This window comes from Geotrypetes seraphini, chromosome 5, assembly GCF_902459505.1.
Source record: "Geotrypetes seraphini chromosome 5, aGeoSer1.1, whole genome shotgun sequence".
NCBI classification, from domain to species: Eukaryota; Metazoa; Chordata; class Amphibia; order Gymnophiona; family Dermophiidae; genus Geotrypetes; species Geotrypetes seraphini.
In genome coordinates this window covers 264,709,982-264,730,133 of record NC_047088.1, presented here as the reverse complement: position 1 = coordinate 264,730,133, position 20,152 = coordinate 264,709,982, and the positions used below count along the sequence as shown (strand labels likewise).

General features: G+C 41.6%; 1 protein-coding gene across 3 annotated transcripts in view; it reads left to right on the top strand.

Moving 5' to 3' along the window:
• Nucleotides 1-20,152, top strand: part of CFAP65 (cilia and flagella associated protein 65) — a 351,728-nt gene that overhangs the window by 97,429 nt on the left and 234,147 nt on the right. The window lies entirely within an intron of this gene.

Here is a 20,152-nt window from a genome sequence, read left to right as displayed (position 1 = left end):
CATCGAAATGCACCATGCAAAGTGCATATTCTATAAGGCAGTGTTTCTCAACTCGGTCCTGGAGTACCCCCTTGCCAGTCAGGATTTCAGGATATCCACAATGAATATGCATAAACTTGATTTGAATACACTGCCTCCATTATATGCAAATTTATTTCATGCATATTCATTGTGGTTATCCTTTTCTTTTTCTTTTTTTTTAATTATTCATTTTTAAACTTTCATTAAGTGTACAAAAATTTATAATAAATAAAATAAATCTAAGCACTTGTGCATCTTATCATTATATCTTATAATTAAAAATATAACCCTCCCCCTCCCACCCTCGAATCCCTCTAATTATTATATTTTCATATAATGGAAACCCACCCCCCACCCAACCCTAAATCTTACATAATTAATAGAAAATTATTAGAAAAATGGCATCAATCATGACAAAAGGATGTTAATGGCTCCCAAATTTTAATAAATTTTTTATAATTTCCATTCTGTACCGCTATTGATCTTTCCATTCTATATATGTGACATACTGAATTCCACCAAAACTTAAAATTGAGCCTACTATGATCTTTCCAGTTATTAGTAATATGTTGGATGGCAACTCCAGTCAAAATCAATAAAAGTTTGTTATTACATATTGATATCTGACTCTTTTTTCTCATAGACATACCAAAAAGCACAGTATCATAAGATAACGCTACATGGTTTTCCAATAAACAATTTACTTGATCCCAGATTGAGTTCCAAAAGGCTAAGATATGGGGACAATAGAACAAAAGATGATCTGCCAGATGCAGATTGGAACACACACTCTGCGACTACGGGTAGCAGCAAAAGAATATTAACCTCCATAAAGGGTGCACGTCTCAAGCAATTGATATTGGAGCCCACCAGGGACCAGGCGTTACTAGACCTAGTTCTCACTAATGGAGATAGCGTCACGGAAGTCTCAGTAGGAGACACACTGGCCTCCAGCGACCATAATATGGTATGGCTCAACCTCAAGAAAGGTTTCCCTAAGACAAACACAGCAACAAGGGTTCTCAATTTTAGAGGCACAGACTTCAACCGCATGGGAGATTTTGTCCATCAGGAGCTACATAAACAAACAATATCTGACAATGTGGAGGATATGTGGTCGTCTCTGAAGTCCATCCTACACGAAGCAACAGACTGATACATAAAGACAGTAAGTAAATGCAGGAGAAACAAAAGACCCCAATGGTTCAGTAAAGAAATTTCAGACCTAGTTAAACAGAAAAAAGACACATTTATCACCTACAAACATTTAGGCAGAGAGGGGGCGAAAGAGGACTATCTAGACAGATCTAAAGCTGTCAAAACAGCAGTCAGAGAAGCCAAACTCCGAATGGAGGAAGAGCTAGCACGGAAAATTAAGAAAGGGGATAAATCTTTCTTCAGCTATATTAGTGACAGGAAAAGAAACAAAGATGGGATAGTACGCCTGAAGCAATCGGACGGTAACTTTGCGGAATCAGATTCTGAGAAGGCAGAACTACTAAACAAATACTTCTGTTCAGTGTTCACCCGCGAAGCGCCGGGAGCTGGTCCACAGCTGCAGACGGGAGATAACCAGAAAGACCCGTTTCAAGATTTCGAATTTACGCCCAGTATTGTCTATGACGAACTATTAAGACTCAAAGTAAACAAAGCCATGGGACCGGATAACCTACACCCCAGAATGCTCAGGGAGTTAAGGGAAGTCCTGGCAGAACCATTATCTGTTCTTTTCAATCTTTCCCTAAGCACAGGAAGGGTCCCCTTGGACTGGAAAACCGCCAACGTAATCCCACTCCACAAAAAGGGCTGCAGGACAGAGACAGCAAACTACAGACCAGTGAGTCTCACGTCTATAGTGTGTAAACTCATGGAAACACTGATCAAACAGAATCTTGACACAATCCTAGACGAAGAAAAACTGTGTGATCCACACCAACACGGGTTCACCCAGGGTGTCCTAATCTGATCTGATTAGCTTTTTTGACTGGGTTACTAGACAACTGGACGCCGGAGAGTCACTGGACGTGGTATATTTGGACTTCAGTAAAGCATTTGATAGCGTCCCTCATCGAAGATTACTGAACAAGCTGAAATCGATAGGATTAGGAGACACTCTAACTACATGGGTTGGGGATTGGCTGAGCAGTAGACTTCAGAAGGTGGTGGTGAACGGTACCCCATCCGAAGCATCGGACGTGATCAGTGGAGTGCCGCAGGGCTCGGTCCTGGGCCCAATTCTATTTAACTTATTCATAAGAGATATGACGCAAGGACTTAGAGGAAGGGTATCACTGTTCGCCGACGACGCCAAACTTTGCAACATAGTAGGCAAAAGCTTATTACCTGATAATATGACACACGACCTACTGTTGCTGGAACAATGGTCAACTACTTGGCAGCTAGGCTTCAATGCTAAAAAATGCAAGATAATGCACCTGGGTAAGAGAAACCCGCTAGAACTTATGTACTAAATGGTGAGACCTTGGTTAGGACCACGGCGGAATGCGACCTAGGGGTGATCATTAGTGAGGACATGAAGGTTGCCAATCAAGTGGAGAAGGCTTCCTCCAGGGCAAGACAAATGATGGGGTGTATCCGCAGAGATTTCGTCAGCAGGAGACCTGAAGTTATGATGCCGTTGTACAGAGCCATGGTGAGGCCTCACTTGGAGTACTGTGTTCAGTTTTGGAGACCACACTACCGAAAGGACGTGCTGAGGATTGAGTCGGTTCAGCGAACGGCCACCAGGATGGTCTTGGGGCTCAAGGATCTCACGTATGAAGAAAGATTTAAAAAATTGCGGCTGTACTCACTTGAGGAAAGAAGAGAATGGGGAGATATGATTGAAACATATAAGTACATCACGGGACGCATCGAGTCAGAAGATGATATCTTCTGGCTCATGGGACCCTCGACCACCAGAGGGCATCCGCTGAAAATCAGGGGAGGGAAGTTTCATGGCGACTCCAGGAAGTACTTCTTCACCGAAAGAGTAGTGGATCATTGGAACAGACTCCCACTCCAGGTGATAAAGGCCAGCAGCGTGACGGATTTTAAGAGAAAATGGGATACTCACATGGGATCTTTAAGGGAGTAAATTCAGGGGAGGGGATACTTGGAATGGGCAGACTTGGTGGGCTAAAGCCCTTTTCTGCTGCTTTTTTCTATGTTTCTATGATCCAAAGTCCCTACATCCAGATTACAATGCCAGCATCTATTAGACAAAGAACTATTTAACTTTTGCAATCTAACTGGGGTCCAAAAAGCTCTATGTAACAAGAAAAACCAAGTTTGTTTCATAGACGCTGACATTGTACATCTCATTCTCCAAGACCAAATTTGTGGCCATTGAGATCCTGAAATATTATGTTTAATCTCAATGCTCCAAATATCCCTAAGAGTATTTTTAGGCTTTTTTTAACCAAATCACTAATAGTTTTATACCACTGTGCGGCCTGATGTCCCAGAAAGTCCGCCTGAAAACATAAAAATTCTATACTAGATTGAGTATTCAAATTTTTCCATTCAGGGAACCCTGCCTGAATGGCCTGCTTCAATTGCAACCAACGAAAATATTGTGATTTGTGAAGCCCAAATTTATGTTGCAATTGTGTAAAATCCAGCAGTTTACCATTAGAAATTGCATCATTTAAAGTTCTAATTCCTGCAATTATCCAATGTTTCCAGACGACCTTGAAACCGCCAATTTGAATTTTGGAGTTTAGCCATATGGATTGATTAGTTGAGTTAGTAATAGAAATTGCTGTTAAATTACTAACAAATCTTAATGTTTTCCATTAAAATTCTATTTTCTTTGTATAATCTGGGTATCTTGATACTGAGAACATGAGAAAGATGTAAAGGAAACATGAGTCGCCATTCCAAATATAACCAATCAGGAGTATATTCAATGAGATCCGGGAGGACCCAGTACATACCTTGACGTAAAATATAGGCCTGATGGTAAATTTGGAAAATTTACCCCGCCCTCCTTAATTGGCCTTTGCAAAGATGCTATAGCAATTCTAGGAGTTTTACCAAGCCAAATAAATTTTATAATAATCAAATTCAATTTTTTATAGAAAGACCCTTGAAAAAATACTGGTATCATACCCATTTGATAACAAACTACAGGCAAAATCATCATTTTAACCGTTTGGACTCTCCCCCACTAAGATAAGTGTAATGGATTCCAATGCTCACATAATTCTGTAACCTTTTTTAACAAAATTTTTTCATTTTCTTTTACAGTCTTATCTACTGTATTTTTAATCCATATTCCTAAATATTTTAATCCATTATCCTGAAAACCTGACTGGCAAGGAGGTACTCCAGGACCGAGTTGAGAAACAGTTATAAGGTATGCGCAGAATCCATAGCCCAGGGTTTCTCAACCTGCGGTACGCGTACCCTAGGGGGTACACTGACCACCTGTTGGGGGTATGTGGGCTGACTTCTGCCTGCCGCTGTTGCTCCATTTAATTACCCCCCGCTTCTGCCGCAACTCCAGGAAGGGAAGGGCAAGGGATGTGCAGCGATTGCACAACCCCGGCCCACAAGCCTTCCCCCCAACGTCAATTCTGACGTCAGAGAGAAGGTCCAGGCCAGCCAATTGCAGTAGCAGGAGGTAATTAAATGGAGCGGGTGGGTGGCAGCGGGTCGGCTTAGGGGGTAGGCAGGCTTCGTCGTGGCTTCAGGGGAGGGAGGGGGTGGGACAAAGGCTGGAAGGCAGTGAGCTCAGTATGCAATAACTAATCCATAGTGCAGTGCAAGACTTTTCTCCCCATCGCCAGATGCGTTCACCGCTACAGTAAAAAACAAGCAGGGGAGGGGTTGGTGGTCCGGTCCTCTGTGCCCGAGTGTGAGAGAATGACGCCCTCACTTCCACGGGCGTTTAGGTGATGTTCCCTTCCATGCTCTTTCACGAGAAGTAACAACACGCACAGAAAATGTTTGGGTTTCCAGTGTGCAGTCTGAGCTTGAAGGATGGGAAGAAAGGGGGAGGGGGAGGAACATAGGAACTCAGAACATAGAAGGAGGGAGGGAATAGAAAGGGACAATTGTTGGGCCTGAATGCAGAAAGAAAGAAAGAAATATTGGATGCACAGTCAGAAGGAAGTGCAACCAGAGACTCATGAAATCACCAGACAACAAAGGTAGGAAAAATGATTTTATTTTCAGTTTAGTGATCGAAATGTGTCAGTTTTGAGAATTTATATCTACAATCTATATTTTGCACTATATTACTGAGGTGACATTGCATATTTTAAAGTCATCTGCTTTGACATCTTTGAAAAAACCTCAAATATAAATGATAATTAACATTTTCTCTGCGTACTTTGAGCTTTGTATTTTTTTTAATTTTGTGGTTCCCATTATATATTAAGATTATATTGTGTGTATATGAAAATGGATTATTATTATGGGGGTGGAGTCAGGGGCGGAGTTTGGGCAGGTCCTGGCTGGAGTTCGGGGCGGGGGTACTTGGTTGGCATTTCTTAGGCTTAGGGGGTTGAAAAAGTTGAGAAACACTGCCATAGCCCACCCCTGTTTATAGAACGGTGCCTAGTTGCTTTTGCAAGTAACTGCCAATTTTGATGAAGGCACCAATTGCCCTCACAGTGTTTTGAGCTGGCCTTACTAGTGAGATGGCACCTCAATTTTCTAGGGAGTCTCTTTCGTTTGAAAGGAAGCTCTGGAATGAGAGGGAATAGGATGAAGTTAAGAGGTGATAGGCTCAGGAGTGATATAAGGAGACACTTTTTTACAAAAAGGGTGGTAGATGCATGGAACAGTCTCCCGGTAAAGGTGGTGGAGACAGAGACTGTCTGATTTCAAGAAAGCTTGTGATAGTCACGTGGGATCTCTTAGAGAGAGGAAGAGATAATGGTTACTGCGGATGGGCAGACTGGATGGGCCATTTGGCCTTTATCTGCCAACATGTTTCTATCTTTCTATTCATTTTTAAAATAGATCTACTACCATTACTACTAATTTCTATAGGCATATGCAGCGCTGTGCAACAATATGTTTAAAAGACTCTCCCTGCTCAGTAGAGCTTACAATCTAAATTAACAGACAATAGGACAAGATTGGGCTTAGGGAGTTTCTCGGGATGCTTAGGGTGAGAGGTTTATGAGTTAAATGCATTCTCGAAGAGGATTTGAATAGTTCCAGTGACGGAGCTTGATGTACTGGATGTTTTGTTAAAAGTTTTTTTTTTTTTTTATATTTTATTTATAAATTTTTCATTCTTATAATAATTTAATTGTACATAAAGCTTCAATTAATACATGAAAAATTGTGATTACAAATAATTCATCTTATCACATAAAATATAACCCTCCCCTTTTTTCATTTCTTAAATCCATATAATATACATTCCCTTCCCCTCCCCATTCTAATATAATCATTACTAATGTGCTATGAAATCTGATCATTGGAATAACGAGTCAATGGTTCCCAAATTTTCTTAAAATTATGAATATTTCCCTGTTGTAAAGCTATTGTTTTTTCCATTTTGTATATATGACATACTGAATTCCACCAAAATGTATAGTTTAATTTGGTATAATCCTTCCAATTTTGAGTTATTTGTTGCATGGCGACCCCTGTCAATATTAATAATAGTTTGTTATTGTTTGCTGAAATCGGACTCTGAGTTCTCATTGCTGTACCAAATAGTATAGTATCATATGAGAGTCCTACATGATTTTCTAGTAATTCATTAATTTGGGGCCAAATTAGTTTCCAAAATGCATTTACACAGGGACAAAAAAAAATTAAGTGGTCTAATGTCCCAACTTCTATTCTGCAATGCCAGCATCTATTAGATCTAGTACTATCTATCTTTTGTAAGCGCGTAGGGGTCCATAAAACTCTATGTAACAAAAACATCCAAGTTTGACTCATAGATGCTGACTTTGTAGATCTTAATCTCCAGGACCAAAATCGTGGCCATTGAGATTCAGAAATTGTCTGACCAATCTCAATACTCCAAATATCCCTAAGTCCAGTTTTCTTTTTTTAATTTAAAAATCCATTTAACAATTTATACCATTTTGCGGCTTGGTGACCCAAGAAATCTGCCTGGAAACATAGAACCTGCAGACTATATTGAGTATTAAGAGCTTTCCATTCAGGGAACCCTGCCTGAATAGCTTGCTTCAATTGCAACCATTTAAAATATTGTGTTTTATTTAATCCAAATTTATGTTGCAATTGTGAAAAACTAAGCATTGTTCCTTCTGAAATAACATCATTCAATGTTCTTATACCTGCAATTATCCATTGTTTCCAGACGATTTTATATCCGCCAATCTTGATCCTGGAGTTTACCCAAATTGATTGATTTAATGATTTAGCAATTGGTTCTGGTGATAGATTACTAATATATCTTAATGTCTTCCAAATATCCAATAGAATTCTGTTATCCTTATATCGTCTTGGCATGTTTATACTAATTAGATGTTCTAAATGTAGTGGGAACAGGAGCCGCCATTCTAGATATAGCCAATCTGGTACATTCTCCATGAGATCTGGGAGGATCCAATACATACCCTGTCTTAGAATATAGGCTTGATGGTACCTATAAAAATTTGGAAAATTTATCCCTCCCTCCACAATTGGTCTTTGTAAAGATACTAAAGCAATTCTGGGTCTTTTCCCAAACCAAACAAACTTTTTAAGAATATTATTTAACTTTTTATAGAATGATCCCTGAAAAAATATTGGTATCATACTCATTTGATAACAAACCACAGGCAACATCATCATTTTAATTGTTTGGACTCTTCCCCACCAAGAAAGATGTAAAGGATTCTATTGCTCACACATTTCTGTTATTTTTTTTAATAAAAGTTTTTCTTTTTATTTTACTGTATCTTCAATTGTATTTTTGATAATAATACCTAAATATTTTAATCCTTCTTCTTTCCAAATAAATGAATATGAATCAAATAATCCTTTGGTACAGTGAACATTAATTGGAAGAATTTCCGATTTACTCCAATTAATTTTATATCCAGAAAATTTCCCAAATTTCTCTAGAAGATTAAGTAAACTTGGAACAGTATTCCCCGGTTCTCTTAAATATAATAATATATCATCTGCATATGCAGAAAGTTTAAATTCCCAGTAAGAAAATGGGATTCCCTTTATCTCCTTAGTTTGATTAATTGCAATTAATAAGGGTTCTAAAACAATATCAAAAAGTAAGGGGGACAAAGGACATCCTTGTCTAACTCCCCTAATCAAGTTAAATCTATCTGCTAAATTGTTATTAATATATAATCTTGCACCAGGAGAGCTATACAAAGTCTGAACCATTTTAATAAATCCGGGGCCTATTCCAAACCATTCCAGAGCTTGATACATATAACTCCATTCCACTCTATCAAATGCTTTTTCTGCATCTAAAGATAGCATAAAAGCTGGATCATTCAAATTTTTCACTAAATTTAAAGAGTGGAATGCTAATCTAGTATTGTTTGATGAGTGTCTTTTAGCAATAAATCCTGTTTGGTGTACATCAATAATAAAAGGAAGAGCTTTTGCCAATCTTATTGCTAATACTTTAGCAATCAACTTACCATCTACATTTAATAAAGAGATAGGCTTGTAGTTTGAAACCAAGGTAGGATCCCTGTTTGGTTTTGGTAAGACAATAATTATCGAATCAGCCATAGTACCTGATATATTCCCATTATTTATTTGGTATTGATACAAATTTAATAAATATGGTAAGATGATATTTTGAAATGTTTTATAGAATTCAACAGTATAACCATCACCACCCGGAGCGGATCCAACTCTAAGAGACTTCAATGTAATGTAATGTAATGTAATTTATTTCTTATATACCGCTAAAATCCCTCTTGTTCTTTATTTTCATAAGATTCAGAAGAATATAAATCTTTATAAAAATCAAGAAATTGTATTAAAATATCTTTGGTGTTAGTGTGTGTGTTGCCTTGTGTGTCTTTAATTGCAATAATCTTAGATTTCCTTTTTTTTGCTTTGAGAAAATTAGCTAATAATCTTCCAGCTTTGTTTGAATTACCATAATACTGAACTTGCTTATAGAAGATATCTTTCCTCACAAATTGAGAAGAAATCTCATTATATTTCGCTTTTACTTTTAATAAATTTTGTAATAAAAAGCCCGAGAGCCTGTCTCGACGGGCGGCTCTAACGCGGAGCTGGGTGGCCCGCGTTGCCGTCCGTCGGGAAGATAGATAGGAGGAGGTGGGTAGGCAGGCAAAATTTTTAAAGAAGGGAGGAGGTCTTTCCCACCGTGGGACGGACCTCCTATAGGTCAAATTGGGGCCGCAGGTTTGGGTGGGTGGGGGGGTATATAAGCTGGATGCTCGGAGGACCGTAACGGTTTCCGGTCCTCCGAGGCAGCTTTCAGCGGTATCGGCGGGGTCGGGCGGTCTGAGGCCTACCACGTGTCCGGTTTCATTTTCCCGACGGTGCAGTTTGGCTGGTATTCGTGGCGATGGCAACTCTGAGCGTCGATGACTCCTCTGATCCCGTCGAGCTGTCCCTTTTGGCCGGTGATTCCCTGGATGAGGCGGACCCGGAGCCGGTGAGTAATGCGGCGGGGAGGGGTAGATCTTTGCCTCCACGGCGCTCGCGTTCGGCAGCCCGAATTGCGATAGCGCTGGAGGTTGCAGGGGAGGTGCCGGCTCTGCATAGTGGTGCAGGGTCGACCCGCAGGGGCGGTAGCAGGAGGCCGGTTGTCAGGGGAAGGAGCCGTGGGGCGTCTCGGTGTGGGGCCGGGTTACAGGTAACTCCTGCTGGGGCCCTCGGGGGGGTTATGGGCCCTCCTGCTGCTGGGGTTCCTTCAGCGTCCAGCTTGCCTGTGGCTGCGCTGGGTGCCGTCGGGATGGCCGGAGATGGACCGGGTTTAGGCCAGTTGGGGGAGGCGTCTTCTTCCACAAGGGGGGGAGAGTCTGTGGCGGGGGGGGGCAGTTGATTCTCCTGTCCTCCCGTCTACATCGGGGACGGGTCAGGGGTTCCCGGTCAGGTCCCCTGGTTGGTGGCCGCCTTGGTTGTCATGGCCTTGGGGGGCTCCTTGGGGATCTGGTCCATGGGCAGTGGTTCCGCCTCCGTTTCCTGGAGCAGTTCTGCCACCGCCTTGGGGCGCGGGGGCTGCGGTAGGTGGTGGTCCGCGGGGGTTCGAGGGGATGGGTGATCGGCAGCCGGGGGCATGGACTCCGGGGCTAACTTACCCTCATACTGTGCAGGTTGCTGGCCCCTCTTTGGATTTTTTCCCCCAGGATGTCATCGCTGGACGGGAGAGCAGTTCCGGGCCGTCTGCTGCGGATGTATCGAGCAGAGGACTGGCTGCTACTCATCAGCCGAGAGTCGAGGAGCCAGCGCGAGCAGATCGTGGAGGTTCGGCGATGGTGGTTGCTTCGGAAGGCGCCACTCCTGGAGCGGAAGTTGCCGGACGCAGGACGGACAGCGACAGGACAACGGGTAACATGGCCCTTGTGGCTGGGACTGGGGGCAAAGGGAGGAGGGGGAGGGGAAAGGGGAAGGGGAAGGGTAAGAAGGGCCGTCGGACTAGGGCTTCTTCTTCGTCCTCTTCATCTTCTTTAACCTCTTCTTCTTCTTCGACGTCGTCTTCTTCGTCGGAGTCACCGCGGCGGGTAGCGGGTGATGGGCATGTGCAGGAAGGTGATGATCGGGGGGCACCTGCCCTCGTGGCGCTCTCAGAATTGTGGGAAAAGGTTCCGCGGTCACTGCGTCGTAAGATTAAGAAGCGTGCTTGTATTGATGTTTTTCAGCTTTTAGAGGGTCGGGTGCGCGGACGTAAGAAGAAAACCAAGAAGGCGGCAGGGAAGCCGAAAGTGGGGTTGGTGTCCCGCAATGTCTTGAACTGGACGCGTGCGTTCTTGAGGTTAGCCAGTGTCTGGGGGCGAGAGCGTCCACAGGACTATGGTCTTTTGCTGGCCTATGCGGACTCCATTCTGGATGCGTGTCAGCAGTTCGGTGGGTGGGCATGGCTTAATTATGATGAAGCGTTTCGGGATAAGATGGAAGAGAACAGGCACATGTCTTGGGGCACGCAAGACATTAATTTGTGGTTGACGCATATGGCGAAACCCGGTGGGTCTGGTCCTAGTGCTTCCGGTAAGCCGGGGTCTCAATTCCCTGGGGGAGTTCGTTCCTTTCGTACCCCGGGAGGCCCTGGGGCGGGGGGTGGCCCAGGCGTCTGTTGGCTGTTTAATAAATCTTCCTGTTCCTTTCCTGAATGCCGCTTCCGTCATGCCTGTTCCTTGTGCGGGCAAGCGCACTCGGCGCTCAAATGCCCCAAGAGAGGAGTTGGGACGCCTCCCGCCCCAGCCAAGTGACTTGGGGGATCATGGGTTGCCCACTCCGGTCCGGGTGGGTGTCATGCAGCCTTGGTTGGACCAATACAGGGATGTTCGGGCGGCGGGGGTTCTAGCTCGGGGATTTCGCGAGGGTTTTGTGATTCCTTGTTCGATGCCTCAGTCTAATGTACAAGCTTCTAACGCGTCTTCTGTATCTCAGTTGCGGGAGGTAGTGCGGCGGAAGTTGCGTGAGGAACTCGACATGGGGCGGGTTGCAGGTCCCTTTCGGGAGCGCCTGTTCCCGGTGATGGTGTTGTCTCCTTTAGCGATCATTCCTAAAAAGGAGCCTGGTAAATATCGTTTGATCCATAATTTATCCAGGCCTGTGGGGCACTCTGTGAACGATGGCATTCCTCGCAACCTCTGTTCGGTTCGATATGCTTCTTTTGATAGTGCGTTACAGTTGGTGCGCATTGCAGGCCGTGGAGCCTTGTTAGCCAAAGTTGACATTGAATCGGCCTTCCGGTTGCTACCGGTACATCCATCCTCCTATCCTTTACTGGGGTTTCAGTTTGAAGGTGCATTTTATTTTGATAAGTGTCTGCCGATGGGTTGCTCGATATCATGTGCCTTTTTCGAGTTATTTAGTTCGTTCCTCCATTGGGTTACTGTGCGGCGAGCGGGGAAGGTGTCGGTAGTTCACTATTTAGATGATTTTCTTTTCGTGGGGGGGGGCGGGTTTGGATGATTGTGAACTGCTAAAGTCTACGTTTGAGCGCCTAGCGGCGGAATTTGGGGTGCCATTAGCTGCTGATAAATCTGAGGGGCCTACTTCCTCTCTCACCTTTTTGGGCATTGAGATCGACTCGCTGTCCATGGTGACTCGGCTTCCTCAGTGCAAGGTACGTCAGTTGCTGTCTTTGATCACCTTGGTACGGGGTACTCGAAAGCCTATTCTGCGGGTTGTTCAATCTTTGTTGGGGTCCCTTAATTTTGCTTGTCGGGTCCTGCCTATGGGACGGGCCTTTTCCTGTCGTTTGGTGGCGTCGACGTCGGGTGTTCGTGATCGTCGTCACTTCGTTCGTATTACAGCCGGGATCCGGGCGGATTTGCAGATGTGGTCGTTGTTCCTCACTCATTTTAATGGGTCTCTCCCGATCCAGTTCCCGGACGTTTCCAGCTTAGATCTAGACCTGCAATCTGATGCGGCCGGTGGTGTGGGTTTCGGTCTTTATTGTCAAGGAGACTGGTGCGCTGCGGCGTGGCCGGAGAGTTGGCAACGGGCTGGTGTTACCCGCAATGTGACCTTGCTGGAGCTTTTCCCCTTGTTAGTGGCGTGCGACTTATGGCCGGAGAAGTTGCGGAATAGGCGAGTCGTTTTCTGGTGTGACAACATAGGTGTGGTTGAAGTTGTGAATCGGCAGGCTGCTAAATGTTTGCAGGTGAATGCTGTGATGCGAGAACTTGTTCTGCGTTGTTTACGCCTTAACTTATACATTAGGGCTCGTCATGTACCAGGTGTTCAGAACAGGCTTGCTGATGCTCTCTCTCGTTTTCAATTCTTGCAGTTTCGAGAGCTGGCTCCTGCAGCGAAGGCGGATGGGTCGCCGATGCCGGAGCGTTTGTGGAACCTGGTGGTGAGCGGATCTGGCGAATGTTGCAGCAGTCGGTAGCTCCTTCCACTTGGACCCGGTACAATCGGGGTTTCTCGACCGTGTTCGGATTCCTGCGTGCTCGGGGTTGGGTCCCAGGCCCCGTATCTGAGGTTTTGCTGGCTGACTTCTTGGCCGGTTCTCATCTTGAGGGCTATTCCCGTAGTGCGGCGGCTGGCCACTTAGCGGGCTTTGCTTTCTTTTGTAGGGCCTTTGGTTGGTCATGCCCTGCGTCAGGTTTTTTGCCCCGCCGGATGCTGGCGGCCTGGGGCAGGGTGGCTCCGCGGCTGCCCGACTCCCGGCTGCCGGTCACGCATGCCTTGCTATCCCGTCTTATTGAGGTATTGCCGGTAGTGGCGAGTTCAGCCTTTGAAGCCTATTTGTTCCGTGCTGCCTTTTCCTTGGCCTTTTTCGGAGCCTTGCGGGTGGGGGAGTTGCTAGTTCACCCGGCGGACGGCTCGGGTTCGAGGGGTCTCCTGTTTAGCCAAGTTCGGGTTGATCAGAGTTTGGTGCGCTCTTCATCGCCCGTTCTAAGTCGGACCAGCTGGGCAGGAGACGCATGATGGTTCTACACCGTGTGGTGGGTTGTGCTTAGTGCCCCGTCCTATCCCTGGCTGCCTATATGGCGGTTCGTCCTCATTTAGATCTGGCCTTGTTGATCCATGTGGATGGGGCTCGGCTCACGCGTTATCAATTTTTGGCGGTCTTACGGCGGGCTCTGAGTCGGTGTGGTGAGGAGCCGGTGCGCTATGGCACTCACTCCTTCCGCATTGGTGCGGCTACTAGTGCTTTTGAAGCGGGTGTGCCTGCTGCGGCTATTCAACAGCTTGGCCGTTGGTCGTCCGCGGCCTATCATGGTTACATTCGTCCGTCGGGTTCTGGACTGACAGGTTCCCAGCTGGGGGGACTGAGTTGATAGGTGATACAGCTAGTGGTGCCTGGGGGGTGCTTGCATTGGGGTGGGTTGCACTGGTTCACTGCATGGCTTTCTGTTACTAACCCCTGGGTTTACGGGGACATGTGCTGTGCGTGACTGCTGAGTTTTGCCTTGCAGATGCTGTTCAGCGGGTACTGTCGGTTTGGATCATTGGGCACTCCTTCGTCCATTGGGCGGGGGAGCGTGCGGTGATCAGACTGTGTGGTCAGCACTTGGACCTTCGTCGGCGCGGAGTCTACGTCTCGTGGTGGGGTCAGCGAGGCATGCGTTGGCATCAGCTGCTGCCTCTTCTAGATGACCTTCGACATCGTGCTCGGCGTCCGGATCTGTTGCTGCTTCATCTTGGGGGCAACGATGTTGACTCGTTTAGTGGGAAATGTTTAATTGACACTGTAATTGATGATCTCGGGGTGATTCGGGGTTGGTTTCCTGCTGCTCGGATTGTTTGGTCCGACATTATACCGCGCCCTAAGCGGTTGGTGTCGCGTAGGTGGACCAGAGGGCTCATCAAGGTTAATCGTCAGATCGGTCGGTGGGTGGAATCTAGAGGGGAATTGCAGATTAGGCACTCTTGGGTTGATGTCTCTTGTTCTGGGTTGTTTTACAGGGATAGAGTGCATCTTTCAGACATTGGGTGGGATCTATTGTTAGACGATTTTGCTTCTTGTTGTGAACGAGTGCTGGACCTCTAACCGCAGCTCTGTTCATTGTTGGGGGGGCCTGTAACGAGTTTCAGGCCTGTGGCGGTATCCCGAGCTACTGGCGGCTGGTCTCATCATGGGATGAGTGGTAGGCCGGCTGGGAGCCGTGCTGGTGGGTCGGATGACCCTGGACAATGGGGCATGTGGGCACATGCCACCCCTCGGACCCTTGCTTAGACGACAGGGTCGGGGGCCATTTTCATCTATGTCGGTAGCTCGGGATCAGGGGTCACAATGGTGGGTTCCATTGTGGCGGTTTAATTAGATAAAATGTTAGTTAAGGATGTTTATATATGTTGTTTACTATATGTAAATTGTATTTAAATATGTTTTACAATAAACAGGGCTGCGGCCAGGTTTATCCACTCAGGTCTATGTGTCTTATTGGTGAGGGGGTTGGATTGGTATTTAATGTTGGAAAGGTATGCATTGGGGAAGCGGGCCGCTCCAGCTTCCGCTGTTATGTATTATGTTCCCATTTCTCAATTAATTTATTCTCTAATACTTTAATTTGTTTTTCCAAATCAACATATTGTTTTTTAAGTTGTTTTTTGATAAATGCTGAATATGAAATAATATTTCCTCTTATTGTTGCTTTAAATGCGTCCCACAAAATCTCAGCATTAATATTGTCCGAATTATTTATTTGAAAAAATTCATTCATCTTTAATTTAAAATCTTCCAGAAAGTTCTAATCCGCAAGTAAAGCATTATCAAATCTCCAAATTGGATCGAAATGTACTATATCATTATTCTTAAAGTCAATCCACACACCAGCATGATCTGAAATTACAATGGGATCAATAACTGCATTCATCACTCGCTGCGCTATATTATTAGACACGAATATATAATCAATTCGTGAGAAAGATTTGTGGACCTGAGAACAAAAAGAGAATTCCTGATCATTAAAATGAAGAATACGCCATATATCAACTAAATTACAAGATTGAACCAAATTATCTAAACCTAACGATTTCATAATTCTACTTGGTCTCTTATCCAAAATTGGATCCATTACAGCATTGAAATCCCCTGCTACGATTAAATTAGAAGTAGCCAGTGGTAGCAGTAATTGTTGAACTTGTTTGAAAAACTCCATTTGATTCGAATTAGGAGCATATAAATTGAATAAATCCAGGGTTGTATTTCCCAGAACCATTTTGATATGCACCCATCTTCCTAAAGGATCATGGTTTATTAATTTGAAATCAGCAGTGCATTTCCTATTTATCAGGACAGCAACCCCAGCTTTTTTCCCCATTGCAGGTGCAAAGAAGCATTTAGAAATCCAACCCCCAGATAACTTTTTAGATTCATGCTCAGAAAGGTGCGACTCTTGAATAAAATATATGTCCGCATTTTGCTTTTTAAGGAACGTTAGTACTTTCTTTCTTAATAGGATGATTTAAACCATTGACATTAATAGAATACATTTTTATATCCATCTATTTTATAATTAAATTTTGGCAAATACTTCTATAATAATAAAGATGATCAGATCTCAGCACATTAAGTAAATATATTTCCTGCATCCAGTCCCCCCATCCCTTACCCCCCCCAAAAAAAAAATAAGATTATAAAAGAAAAATTCAAATTTTACATTTATCCCATTTTCAATAAACATTTCAATTTCTGCATTTTTCCCAACTTCATGTCTTTTTTTTTTTTTTATATAATCTTTATTCATTTTCTTTTGTTACAACAAGTGTTTCAAATAAACTTATTAGAAACTTAAATATATACACTTGATAAACTCACTTATTATCATCAAATTTAACATTTTTTAGAAAATTAATTTTATACAAAATTTATAATATTATGCAGTATATCTAAATTTATATAATTTCTTTTGAATGTAGTAATCCCCCCTCCCTCCCTCCCATTCAATCAATAATATTTAAAAACAACTTTATTGTAAATTCATTCAAACATTGATATATTGTGTAAAAACCAAAAATAAAATCCCACCCCATTCCCCTCTAATCAAATTTCTATCTTGGGAAAAGTTAATCATTCATTACAAAAATCTGTTAATGGTTTCCATATCTTTTGAAATTTATTTATATATCCTTTTTGTGTTGCTATGGTAAGTTCCATTTTATATATATGACAAACAGAATTCCACCAGAAAGTGTAATTTAACCTGTCATGTCTTTTCCAATTGAATGTGATTTGTTGTATTGCTATTCCAGTTAAAATAAATAAAAGTTTGTTATTACTTGATGATATTTGACTTTTTTTTCTCATTGTTGTTCCAAATAATATATTATCATATGTCAAGGCTACCGGGTTTTCTAACATCCTATTAATTTGAGGTCAAATTGATTTCCAGAATGTTAAGATGAATGGACAAAAGAATAAAAGATGGTCTAATGTCCCAATTTCCACATGACAGTGCCAGCATCTATTAGATTTAGTGCTATCAATTCTATGTAAACGTGTAGGGGTCCATAAAGCTCTATGTAAAAGAAAAAAACAAGTTTGTCTCATAGATGCTGACACCGTACATTTTAACCTCCAAGACCAAAGTCGTGGCCATTGAGATGCATTAATATGATGTTTTATCTCAATGCTCCAAATGTCTCTAAGTCCATTTTTTGGTTTTTTATTTATATATCCGGATATTAATTTATACCACTGTGCAGCTTCATGTCCTATTGAGTTTATCTGGAAACACAAGAATTCCAAGGTGTGATAATTAGTAAGATTTTTCCATTCAGGGAACCCTTCTTGAATGGATTGCTTCAATTGCAACCATTTAAAATATTGTGTTTTATTAAGATCAAATTTATGTTGCAATTGTGAAAATTCCAGCATTTTACCATTTTTTATTATATCGTCTAAAATACGAATACCTGCTGTCATCCAGTTTTTCCAGATTATTTTGAAACCGCCTATTTTGATCTTGGGGTTTAACCAAATCGTTTGAGTTGTTGATTTACTAATTGGAATAGGAGTTAGATTACTTATGTATCTTAAAGTTTTCCATGTATCCATGAATATTTTATGTTCTTTGTATAGCCTTGGCATCGTGATACTAACTACATGACTAAGACGTAAAGGAAACATGAGTCTCCATTCTAGCCAGAACCAGTCTGGAATATTATCAGTGGGCTCTGGGAGGATCCAATACATACCTTGACGTAAAATATAGGCTTGATGATACCTATAGAAGTTGGGAAAATTTACCCCTCCCTCCGCAATTGGTCTTTGTAATGACACTAAAGCAACTCTGGGATTTTTCCCAAGCCAAATAAATTTTGTCAATATTTTATTTAATTTTTTATAAAAAGAATTTTGGAAGAAAACTGGTATCATTCCCATTTGGTAACAGACTACAGGTAATATCATCATTTTAACAGTTTGTATTCTTCCCCACCAAGATAAGTGTAAAGGGTTCCATTGCTCACACATCTCTGTCACTTTTTGTAATAAATTTTTTTTCATTAATTTTCATTGTGTCATCTAAATTTTTTGTAATCCAAATTCCAAGATATTTAATAGCATCTTCTTTCCAAACAAAAGAGAATGATTTAAATAAACCTTTTGTACAATGTATATTTAATGGAAGAATTTCTGATTTGTTCCAGTTTATCTTATATCCTGAAAATTTTCCAAATTTTTCAATCAGTTCTAGTAAATGTGGAATGGTAGATTCTGGGTTCCTCAAATATAATAATAAATCATCAGCGTAAGCTGATATTTTATATTCTTTATCTGAATGAGGTATACCTTGTATCTCCTTTACTTGTTGGATTGCTAATATTAAGGGTTCTAAAACTATATCAAACAGTAAAGGAGATAAAGGACATCCTTGTCTAACTCCTCTTTGTAGATTAAATTTTTCTGAAAACGTATTATTAATGTATAATCTAGCTGAAGGGGAGCTATATAGTGTTTGTATCATTTGTGTGAATCCAGGACCTATTCCAAACCAATCCAATGTCTGATACATGAATGTCCATTCTATTCTATCAAAAGCCTTTTCTGCATCTAAAGAAACAGCAAAAGTAGGCTCGTTCATTTTCTTTGTTAAGTATAACATATGGAAAGCTAATCTAGTGTTATGAGATGAATGTCTTTGAGCAACAAATCCTGTTTGAGACATACTTATAATATGGGGAAGAGCTTTAGCCAATCTTAACGCAAGTATTTTTGCTAATAATTTTCCATCTACATTTATTAAAGAAATTGGTCTGTAATTTGATACCAAAGTGGGATCTTTATTTGGCTTTGGTAAAACTATTGTTAATGATTCTGCCATAGTGCCTTTTGTACAACCTTGATTTAGTTGATATTGAAAAAGATTTAATAGATAGGGTAATAAAAAATTTTGAAATGTTTTATAAAATTCCACTGTATAACCATCACCACCTGGAGCGGATCCAACTCTAAGGGATTTCAAAGCTGTTCCTAATTCTTTTAGTGATATTTGCTCTTCCAAACTTCGCTTTATATGTTCAGGAATTTTTGGACCCTTTAATAGTTTCAAGAATTCTAAACCTTCTTTTTCTTTATTTAAATAAGTCTCGGAAGAATAAAGAGATTTATAGAATTTTAGGAATTGTTTTAAGATTGGTTCAATTTTTGTTAGTGTATCACCTTTTTCATCTTTTATAGCAATTATTTTTGTTTTCTTTTTTTTCACTTTTAGGTAATTTGCCAGTATTCTTCCCGACTTATTTGAGTTTCCATAATACAGTGCCTGCTGAGAGAATAAATCTTTTCTCATCATTTTTGATGATATTTCATTGTATTTACCTTTAAGTTTTAACAGTTCTTGTTGTATAGAATAATCCCATTTTTCTATAAGTTTTAATTCTAAATTTTTTATTTCTTTTTCTAAGTTAGTATATTGTTTTCTATTTTGTTTATTAAGATAAGCCGAATAAGAAATAATTTGTCCTCTTATTGATGCTTTAAATGCATCCCATAATATTTCTCTAGAAATCTCATCTTTGTCATTTATTTGAAAAAATTCTTTCATTTTTATTTGAAAATTTTCACAGAATATTGGATCAGCAAGCAATGTATTATCAAACTTCCATATTGGTCTATTTGTATTTTGATCTGTGATCTTAATTTCAATCCAGACCCCACCATGATCAGATAAAATGATTGGATCAATGGCAGCTTTTGTCACTTGATGTGCTAGATGTTTTGATATAAAAATATAATCTATTCTTGAAAAAGAATTGTGAACATGAGAACAGAATGAAAATTCCCGTCCATCAAAATGAAGTATACGCCAAATATCCATCAAATCACAAGTTTGTATTAAATTATCTAGGCCCATTGATTTCATATATCTACTTGGGTTTTTATCCAATATAGGATCCATAACAGCATTGAAATCCCCCGCTACTATTAGATTTGAAGTAGCCACTGGTAAAATCAATTGTTGAAGAGTTTTGAAAAATTCATTTTGGTTCGAATTAGGGGCGTATATATTAAACAACGTCATGGTAGTATTTCCCATATTCATTTCCACAATTATCCATCTTCCATTAATGT